The following is a 10,214-nucleotide window of genomic DNA, read 5'->3' on the forward strand; positions in this document are numbered from 1 at the left end:
TTAATTTCATCACCTGACTGAGAATTAGCTTAGTTCTTAGTCCGACTAAAAATTAGTCACATCCGATCCATATTTGATCAGCAAGCCTTTCTACATGCAGATCATTATTCTAGGATCTTGGGCTATATGAATGAGCAGAAATACTAGGACCTTTCGGGGCTTAGAGCCAAACCTATGCAGGTCCAGGGCAATCTTTAAAAAATGAGCTGACACGAGTCAAAAACACAGAGCAGCGAGGAAAGAAACATCGGCATTTTTTAGCACGTGTATATAGTTTTATTTGAGATCTCTTTTGCGAAAACTAAAAATGGAGCCATCGAGTTACATTCAGCCCTTTAGTTTTAAAAATACGGATTTCATGTTTTAAAGTTTCTGAAAAATCCAAAAATAATCTCAGATGTAGCCAATGATGTATACTATAAACATGCAAACTTTTAATGTGACATTATTTATATTCTAGGCTGCACACAAATGAAAAATGTTTGAATATGAGTATAGTGAATAGTGCATATTTAAAACTACGAGATTTTGCACCACTGTAGGATACATCATTGACTATTCTAGGATTTTTCAGAATTTTTTAAAACTAAAATATGATTTTTTGAATTTTTGAAAATAAATGACTACATGTAGCTTGGCCTCCATTTGTCCACTTCTCTCTTTTATCTTTTTTTTTTCTTTTCTTTTGTACACCTCTCATGCATGTACATTTGTCACTTCACCTAAAATAATCAAAACTACACAGCAGAGTCTTTGCCTACTGTCTTAGGTGAGTTACGTACTTACAAATCAAAACTACACCACAGATCCTAGTATCTGATATTTAATGGTTTAGTACCAAATTGAGACTATACTCCATATCTCTCTTGGGGTTCGGTCAACTTAAGTTCCAACTTGTGAAATGCACATGGATGCGCCGTAGTTTTTTAATTTACAACTTTTACTATGATTGGGGAATTTGGAAGCCGTTCAAGCTATTTAATCCAACGGTGGAAAAAATAGTAGTACTGAAAAGTACTGGAAAATAAGTACCGAGAAGTACAGGAAAGTACTGGGATTATTCATTTATTTTAATTCAATAAAAGGGTAGTTACGTAGTTTCACTTTCAGATGGCATCCATCGTCTCTTTGACTTCACTCTCCGATCCTCTCCATCCCGTCGTGCCATGGAGGCGGCCGTCGTCCTGTCCCCTCTCCGCGTCGCCCGCCACTCTTCCCACCTCCTCCCCCTCCTCGACGGCATACTGCTCTGCCGCCCGTTCGCGCTCGCTCACCACCGCCATCCCCTAGCCCCTGCAAAAATTCCCCATTCCAGCAGGCCTCTCCGGCCACCACTCTAGCACCGTGTTGGCCAGCGGCTGCGCCGTGCAGCTCCGCCCAAGATTCGTCACCCAGGACGACGTGATCCACCCGCACCTCACCGTCTGATACTATGATTATTTGGTACCGAATACACTGGTTGCATCTTGTGTTATCTGGGAGTAATCTGCAGTTTCACTAATACACTGCAATTCATTGACTTCGTTTTATTGCCCCTCCGCAAAATATCATACTGGTTTGCATCTATTGCTTATATTGTCTCCCTAAAATTCATGGACTTTAGAGCTTCTTATAATATCTCACTCTGTATTTGCATACTCATTGAGATCTGTTTTTCCTTTGTTTGATGTCTAGATGGTATTCAGTAGTAGGTTCAAAGGCATGTGCGGATTCTCCATTATTTTGTGTTGCACTTATTAAAGCTCAAACAATAACTAATTCCATCAGCTAATGAATCTCAGTCCACGGGTACATTCGTTGCATCTTGTGTAATGTACAGAAAGGCAAATTCAACTATTCGTACATGGGTTAGGCTAAGAAGCAAAATTAATCCATGCACTATTATAGTGCGTCCTCCATCTGCTTGGCGCGCGCTTCAGATTTGGGATATTAATAATATTGGCATGCATGATTTCTCTTTTACTCTATCTTCGGTGCTTCCTAATAAAGTTTTGTTTCCTAAAATGAATATTTCTGATTCATGCTGCGTACAAGTCATGTCCATTGTAATTGCCTCCTGTTTACCTGCAAGAAATTAAATCCACGGTATATGAAGTGTGTTTTTACTCAGCGGTAGATTTAGAAAATGAAGCACTCTCTCTAGACCTTGAAGGACTGAATAAGTGTAGTAGGTACGTAGCTCCCGTTGGGTGTTTGAGTACTTCTGTCCTGCAACCTGAATAATTGTAGGTACTAAGCCCATTAGATCAAATGGTACTAAACATAAAATATAGCTAGTTTTAAAATGCACAAAATTTGACCTCTTGTTGTTCACCAAATGAATAATTAAACTTAACTGAATGCTACATGTTGTAGGAACCATGGATTCAAAGGTGCATCACAACAGTGTGGAGGTGTATAAGTATGTGCATCACAAGCGTGACAAGACAAGAGGGTGCAGTGCGAGCTTGATGAGATGGACAAGGTGAGGTAGGAACGTGAAGCCGTGGACCTGGTGATGAGGCGGGAGCGCAAGAAGATGGACTCAAAGATAAAAAGTATCCATGAAGAGACGGAAAGTTCATCAGAGATGGACTGGAAGGTGATGCAAGAACGTGCGGCCATGGATCTGGCGCAGGAGTGTGAGAAAATGGAGAAACGGGTCAAGAAGATCCACAAGGACATGAACGAGAAGTTGTAGCAGGAACGTGATGACATGGACCGTGCTATAGAGTTGTTTGCCAATTAGTGTTGATTTTCAGGTGCTCAGCAGCTTGTGCCTAGGCTGGTTGCTTTTTTTCTGACAGCGGGGGCTAAGGGTGTGTAAAAATCGAAACAGCTCAGACCCGGTTAGGAATTTCGTAGTTCAATCTCCTTCACAAATAAAATCCCAAATCTGGAGCTAGTGCAAAATATTGAAGTAGCAGAAACCGGCCAAACTGCCCAACCGTTTTAGCACAGGCTTAGCGGGGGCTAATGGCCCCCTTGTCGTTGGCCATTTCTGTGCAGTTCAAAATAAATCATAAGGCTGCCGGTCATGCAAATAAGATCTCACAGCCGCATGTTTTTCATTGTTGTATGTGTCTCTTGTAAAACAATCTTTTTTTTAATGGACCAGCGAAATGTTGCTTGTCATTTTCATTAAGGCAGAGAAATAGATTTACAAGGCTTTACATGTGGCATAGCCACCCAGACCCACAGCAGCTATAGCTACAACAAAGAATTTACTCCTCCCTTGTACCCGCTAGTCCTTTTTCTCTCTGCTTGTGCCAGGTTCCACATCCTCGGCCAATAATGCTTCTTTATTCTTAAATTCTTACAAGTATTTTACAGTCAAAAAGAAGATAACAAAATCTGCAAGGTCCAAACAAGCTATGTCCTGGAGGTTCTTCTGCAGCAAATAGAAAAACAAATAACATTATGACCGCTCTGATGACATTATGCCCGCTCTAATGAACTACAGAGCTGATAAGACCTTTAATTACGTCCAGGCATTGCTTTAAAGCACTTGTTGTATGCCATGTTCCAAGCCAAAAAGAGCCACTTGCCCAAAAACCTTGGATAAACCGATAACGGACGAATCAAGTCTTAACACTTCAATCTTATTAAGAACATGGTCAGAAGTACAAATGGTATGACAGCATAAAATACTGAAAACCATATGCTTGACCAAAATATTTCGTGCATCCATAGCGCATATGATAGCTCTTTGGCTTGTTTATGGATGTTGGAGACCACTGATGAATTAGTAGCTACCTTTGGGAGTTTGAGGGAGCTCTCAGGTATAACCAGTAGTGAAGAACTGTAGCACTAGAAGGATTGCGCAAAACAGAAACATGGCCTTTGGAGAAAAGTAACTGAGAGCAATTCCACCCAACGAGATTTCCTAATGCGCCAACGGAAGAGCCAAACATACACGCAAAGGATTGAAGCTGCCCCCCTGACGAAGAGGAGAACCATTAACAACACAAGAGGAGCTGTAGCTTTTTTTAGTGGGAAATCCAACGGTTTTTTTTGTGACACATCAATCTTTCAAATTGTATTTTTCCAATAGATTTCACATAAGGTAACAAGACAGTAAGTGTTTTTCTTTTGAAAAGCAGGAACATACATTATATCTCCTAAAAAGCATTTGGCACGGAATTATTTTAACATTGACAAACCACACCAGTATATAATACCACATGTTCATGGAGAAGCATTTAAATAACTGGAGTTATTCAAGCCATACCCTCAACATAACTGCATTTTCTGCACAAAATTGCTGCTAATCGAACTTACAACAGTTCATCCAGTTTTAAGTTAATATACTAGTGGAGTAATCTTGTTCATGGAGAAGCATTTAAATAACAGAAACAAATTCAGAAAGAATAATGCATTATGTAAATGTATGCCAACATGATTACGGAAATTACTAGGTTAAACTGAACAATAGTTAGCATGTCTAAGGATTGAAAAAAATCATGTGGCAATTGAGTAACCGGAAATACATTTGTACACCCAAGCATGGGTGTGGGTGTTACCGGAGCCGTTGGATGCTTCGAGATTCGGACAAAGATGCTAGGTGAGAGAAGTTATTTTTCCCAGCACCTACAGCACGAGGAGAGGAGAGAGGTTGGGGATGGACGGCGAGCAGTTGCCACGACCGGAAGAGATGACCGGGGAGAGAGGTTGGGGATGGAGTACCGGGCCCCTACGCGTCTCTGCTTGGGTCTGTCCCCGACATCAGCAGCCACGAACCGTGTCGGGCGGCGAAAAGGCAGGAGAAAATAGGCCATTGATGTGACAGTAAAATGAGAGCTGCGGAGGAAAATGTTCCATCCAGCCAAACTTTGCACGAATCTCTAGGTTCAATCGGATGGCATAGAGTACACCCACACCCATGCTTGTGTGTACAAAATCCACACTCTACATTTGTACACCCAAGCATGGGTGTGGGTGTTACCGGAGCCGTTGGATGCTTCGAGATTCGGACAAAGATGCTAGGTGAGAGAAGTTATTTTTCTCCTTTTCCTTCTTTTCTGTAAAAATGATGGGTCCTTAAACAGTAGCAGAAAGCCACCAGACACGGATTTGACTCCACCATCCCGCTGCTGTGTCTCCCCTCTCACCCGACATGGCCGGCAGCAGCCACTCCTCCCGATTCCATTCTCGTCGATCATCGTCTCTCAACCGGAGCAACACCATGTCGCAGTCTACCTGCGCAGCAGCACCGGCGATGGAGCCGGATTCAGGGGGGCGGCGGGTGCGGCTCCGCCGCAGGATTGGGGCAGCGGGGGCGGATGACTGGTGCGGCTCCACCGGAGGATGCGGCGGCGGGTGCGGCTCCGTCGGAGGATGCGGCGGCGGAGGATGCGGCAGCATTGACGGTTGCAGTAGCAGAGGACGCGACAACGTCGACGGTTGCTGCCATCGATGCAGCACCGAAGGTGGTTGCGGCGGCGACAGCTGCGACGACGACGCATCGGCCCATCGATGCACAGGTGGTGGTTGCAGCGGAGGATACGGTGGCGCTGGCGCCGGACCATGGAGTAAAAAATACAGCACCGAAGAAGGGGATTCAGAGCATTTTCAGAGTAAAAAATGCACAGTTGGTGGTTGCATATTTGTTCTCAGATCGTTCCTGGGGATTCAGGTTACGAAGCAGCCGACGAAGTGAGTGTTGGATAATGACGGCCACATCGACGGTGAGCAGCAAGAACTTGATGACGGGGGTGGGAATGAACATATTCGGTTGTTTGTTCCTCTTGAGGTTAGTTCAGCTGCCCATCGACACCATAACTGTAATCACCTGTGAGGAGCGTATCTGATCTGAACAAAAAATACATCTCAGGTTGGTCCTGGCAACATAGGCGCAGAGGAGCATGTGGCGGAGAGCATGGGCGCCGGCGGCGTCGAGCTAGCAGCCGGTGTGGTTCAGCTCGAGGACGACGACTCTTCGTCTGATGCAGGGTACCAAGGCATCGATGAGGGAGACGACGAGGTGGTTAGCCACCGTCGACGACGGCGTCCGCAACCTCTTGCAACGATGGGTCTGCGCTCGTCTAGTTTGATTCAGCTTTGGGCGTCCCGGAGCAAAGCAGCTCGTAAGTTAGCAGTAGGTAGTCAGTTAGCAGCTATGGTTGCACTCTAGACTACCATGTAGCCAGGGCATTCTGTGACTGCAGCTGTCATTTGGTAGTAGCAGCGAAGTGGCTAAGATGTGAAATTGGAGAGCTAACGAGCAAATAGAAAATAGACGTATCCATTGTAAGCACATACAACATTTTCAGCCTGGCATTCCTCTAGTTAGTTCAGTTGCTCTGTACTACCATATAACACATTGCTCAGCACAAAAGATTTGATGTAACATAGTGCAAAGTGCACACCACATGATTGAGAAATCTCATGTCTCAATCGACAAAATAGCTAAGCTGTAGCATTGCAGAGCTGAACTGGAAATGCGACAGAACAGGTCAACAAGATTACATTAGAAATCCCTTACAACAGATAGTGTCAAGAAAATAGCTAAGATATAGTACGTTGGAGTCCTTGCACTAAGCATCTGCTACTTCCACTCCAGCAGTACATGTCGCAGAATTATGGCCGGTGCCTTCACATGCGCTACATTTGTTCTGCCTGCGTGGTTTCTTCAGAAGAATACCAGTTCTCCGCGACATGCTCCTCCTCGACGGCATGGCCGGCAACAACCTGCGTTTTTTGTTGTTGTTGAAATTAAGGCACTATATGGACTCAAAAACAGCTTGGGTTTCCATATTACAATCGTTGGAGAATCAAACTCACCTCGTCAAGTATCTCCTCCAAAGCTGTCTGTTTCATAACTTGAATCCCCATGTCCGAACTAAAGTCAAAAAATAGCATAGACAGAAGAGATGCATCCCATCATCTTATGTTTTGGATGGTTGCTAACTCCTACTGTTTTTTGCCTACTTACTTTTTTTTTCTTAGTGGAACCAGGGTAGCAAGTTGAGCTAGCAAGAAATTTGTTTGCAGCAGAAAATGGAGAACTGATTGCTAGTGTTCTTTGCATTGACAGAATAGATTGCTAGTGTTTTTTGCACGGACAGAATAGATTGCTAGTGTTCTTTGCACTGATAGAATATATTGTTTGCATTGACAGAATAGATTGCTAGTGTTTTTTGCACGGACAGAATAGATTGCTAGTGTTCTTTGCACTGATAGAATATATTGTTTGCATTGACAGAATAGATTTCTAGATACCGCTGCCTAATTTTATATTCTATATTGAAGGCTTTTGCATCTTTGTTTTATGAGCTAATCAATCAACTTGGAAACAAATATGTAAGAATTATACCATTAACCTGGAAACAATTCGGAACTCAAGTCAAGGAAATAATCTGACACAAAAACCATATGCTACAAATGCTTGGTGAAAGAGAGAAGATAAGAGAGATGGAATACTGCACACTTGGATCCAAAATTAATGAATCTGGAACACATGAGACACCACATTCGAATTTGTCAAGTGCACAGGACTACGTCAAACAATATGTGCGCATCAGAAATTCCAGAGGAAAAGATGGTCAGACTTGTACATGCCACTGCGAACACATGCTACATTGAAGAAAAAACATACTTCCTCTGTTCCATTCTATAGTGCCTATTGTTTTTTGGCACGGAAATTAGCGCAAGAGTATTTTTTGCACAAGACCCCTAGCTGAACGATTTGACATCAACGTAAAACTTGGGAAATCCATATCTTCCTAACTTACCATAACAATTTTGGGAGCTGAACGATTTGGGAGCTGAACGGGGAGGGGGTAATTGAAAAAAAGCTAAGCTAAAACCTAATATTCTGAAACAAATGTCAAAAATCTATAGGCACTATAGAAAGGAACGGAGGGAGTAGTATTTTTTTACAGTAAATGGAAGAAAAAATTGGTGTGCCTATGATGCATGTCATGAAGATGATAGCTGAAGAACAGCTAATGAACAAATTGGATCTGGGTCGAACGAAAAGACATCGTGAACAACATATTCCCTCCAGATATATATGACCAAAAGTGGAAGCAAATCTAGATAGTAGAACAAACCAAGTCGGATCGGAAAATAAATGAGAAGAACAAATCAGGCTCCAGATGGTCAACTCCCGTCCTACCTCCGGCCGCTGCTTCTCTTCCCGATGCTAACCGCCTCCTAGTCCCCTCTCACTTGAGCCGCCTACATGTCGCGGGATCTCTTCCACCCTCGGCCCTCCTTCCCACCCTTCGATACCGGAGGAAGAAGATGGATATATGGAGACCGCAGACAGCAGCGGCCATTGCCTGCACGCCGCAGACCGCGCCGTATGTACAGTTTCAACACTCAAGGAAAGGGGAAGAGAACAAAATCAGATCCCGGCGACGGCATACTGTACCTGCTTGCTCAGCAGCACGGTGGAGACGCCTCCAGGGACAGGACTCCCGGCGGCTCCATGTAGCTACCTGGTGGCACTGCGGCGAGGAGAGGAGAGAGGTTGGGGGATGGAGTGGTGGCTGGGGGAAAATCAAGGATCTTTTCCCAGCACCTACAGCACGAGGAGAGGAGAGAGGTTGGGGATGGACGGCGAGCAGTTGCCGCGACCGGAAGAGATGACCGGGGAGAGAGGTTGGGGATGGAGTACCGGGCCCCTACGCGTCTCTGCTTGGGTCTGTCCCCGACATCAGCAGCCACGAACCGTGTCGGGCGGCGAAAAGGCAGGAGAAAATAGGCCATTGATGTGACAGTAAAATGAGAGCTGCGGAGGAAAATGTTCCATCCAGCCAAACTTTGCACGAATCTCTAGGTTCAATCGGATGGCATAGAGTACACCCACACCCATGCTTGTGTGTACAAAATCCACACTCTTGAGTAACTAACTATTTCTAACATGTCTAAAAAAAACTATTTCTAACAAAGATCATACAGAAACATTGTAACGATGAATCAAGAATTGAAGTCATTCAGAAATTACAAAGGAACAATCTTGCATCCTAGCTCATAAAAGTAAGGGCACCGAATCCTCAAATCAACGCAAGCTGCATCAGCATGGATCTCCTTCCGAGTTCTGCAGCGCTATCCGACGTTAAGACATCTCAACTCCAACATACTGCAAAGTATTTTTTTAAAGGCTTCTAAAAAAGGCTTGTCGAATGATCAAGATCCTTATAGGCTTTAATCATAGATGAATGAACATTCCTGAATATGCTCAGTTTCATTCTTAGTAATCTTACATTGCATATCCTCTGAAAACTATCTTGCATCAAAAGACTGACAACACTCTTTGTAGGTGTGTCAAGATGTGGAAAGAAAAACCAGAGTGCTTCCAAATACAGTGTGACGCAGTATCACAGGCCAAAAATTTGCACTCAGTTATCTTAGATGCAATTAGCGGGGATTTAGCAATGGATCTTTAAGTAGACTACTCAGAAGATCTGAGTGATACATATGTATATTAGTACGGAGTAATAATTTGTTTAAGGGTCCGGTACTACAGGCGACCAAAGGCATTAATCATACCAGAAGTTGATCGAAGTTGATCGACCGGCGAGCAGCGGCGGCGGTGGCTGCGATCCGATTTCCGGCACCGATGCGCGCCTCCGATGGCGCCGGCGCTGTCGCCGCAGAACTTCCCCTATATCACCCACACCAGCACCGACGAACCCGCCACCGTCGCCGTCCACGGAGCCGTTCGCGCGGAGAGGAGAGCTGCGGAGGGGAAGGGACAGAGGGGATCGGCAAGCTCCGGCGCCGTCGCCGCCAGGGACCTGCGGCAGGAGTTCGACAGCAGCGGGTAGGAATTGTCGCCGTCGTGAGGAAGGAGGCAGAGGTTGGGGAGCGGTGCGGTCATTAGAGGTGGGACGGTTGCCTTGGAATTTACCACACTACCCCTAGTAAGTTAATTAAATCTACATGCTTAACTGACCAGATCGGACGGACATAATTAATCACAGCGGTAGTACTCGGTAGTAGTAGCTAGTACTCGCCAATCACCGTAACACAGCTCTTTTTAATTATACTACACTATCTTGGAATATTTGTGGTGACACAAACATCGAGAGATATCGATCGAGGGAAAATACAGTGTTTCGCTAGCTTGGACTCGGTCTTCGGTTAGTAGCGTGCATGTGGAGACGAAGTCCTAACTAGCTAAGACATCTTAATTTACAGATCCAAACTTTAATGATTTAGTGTCGACATAAAATACATTTCGTAATACTCTCTTCTAGTTCGGACAATTTAAGACCTGACTTGTA

The 10,214-nt window shown here is 44.4% G+C and overlaps 3 long non-coding RNA genes across 5 annotated transcripts; 2 read left to right on the plus strand and 1 right to left on the minus strand.

Moving 5' to 3' along the window:
• The first annotated feature begins 1,120 nt into the window (after positions 1 to 1,120).
• Positions 1,121 to 3,028, plus strand: LOC127315522 (uncharacterized). 2 transcript variants are annotated; one of them, XR_007860128.2, is made up of 2 exons: positions 1,121 to 1,555; positions 2,356 to 3,028. It is a non-coding gene; the product is annotated as an uncharacterized lncRNA (long non-coding RNA). The 2 variants fall into 2 exon arrangements; XR_007860127.2 differs by having other exon boundaries at positions 1,121 to 1,443.
• Positions 3,029 to 4,894: 1,866 nt separating this feature from the next.
• Positions 4,895 to 6,232, plus strand: LOC127315529 (uncharacterized). The gene is made up of 2 exons (XR_011745616.1): positions 4,895 to 5,731; positions 5,813 to 6,232. It is a non-coding gene; the product is annotated as an uncharacterized lncRNA (long non-coding RNA).
• LOC127315538 (uncharacterized) lies at positions 6,208 to 9,812 on the minus strand. 2 transcript variants are annotated; one of them, XR_007860130.2, is made up of 4 exons: positions 9,478 to 9,812; positions 8,357 to 9,025; positions 6,763 to 8,264; positions 6,208 to 6,669 (listed from the first exon to the last, which is right to left on the minus strand). It is a non-coding gene; the product is annotated as an uncharacterized lncRNA (long non-coding RNA). The 2 variants fall into 2 exon arrangements; XR_007860129.1 differs by lacking the exon at positions 9,478 to 9,812 and having other exon boundaries at positions 8,357 to 9,471.
• Positions 9,813 to 10,214: the final 402 nt, after the last annotated feature.

Source organism: Lolium perenne, chromosome 1 (genome assembly GCF_019359855.2).
Source record: "Lolium perenne isolate Kyuss_39 chromosome 1, Kyuss_2.0, whole genome shotgun sequence".
NCBI classification, from domain to species: domain Eukaryota; kingdom Viridiplantae; phylum Streptophyta; class Magnoliopsida; order Poales; family Poaceae; genus Lolium; species Lolium perenne.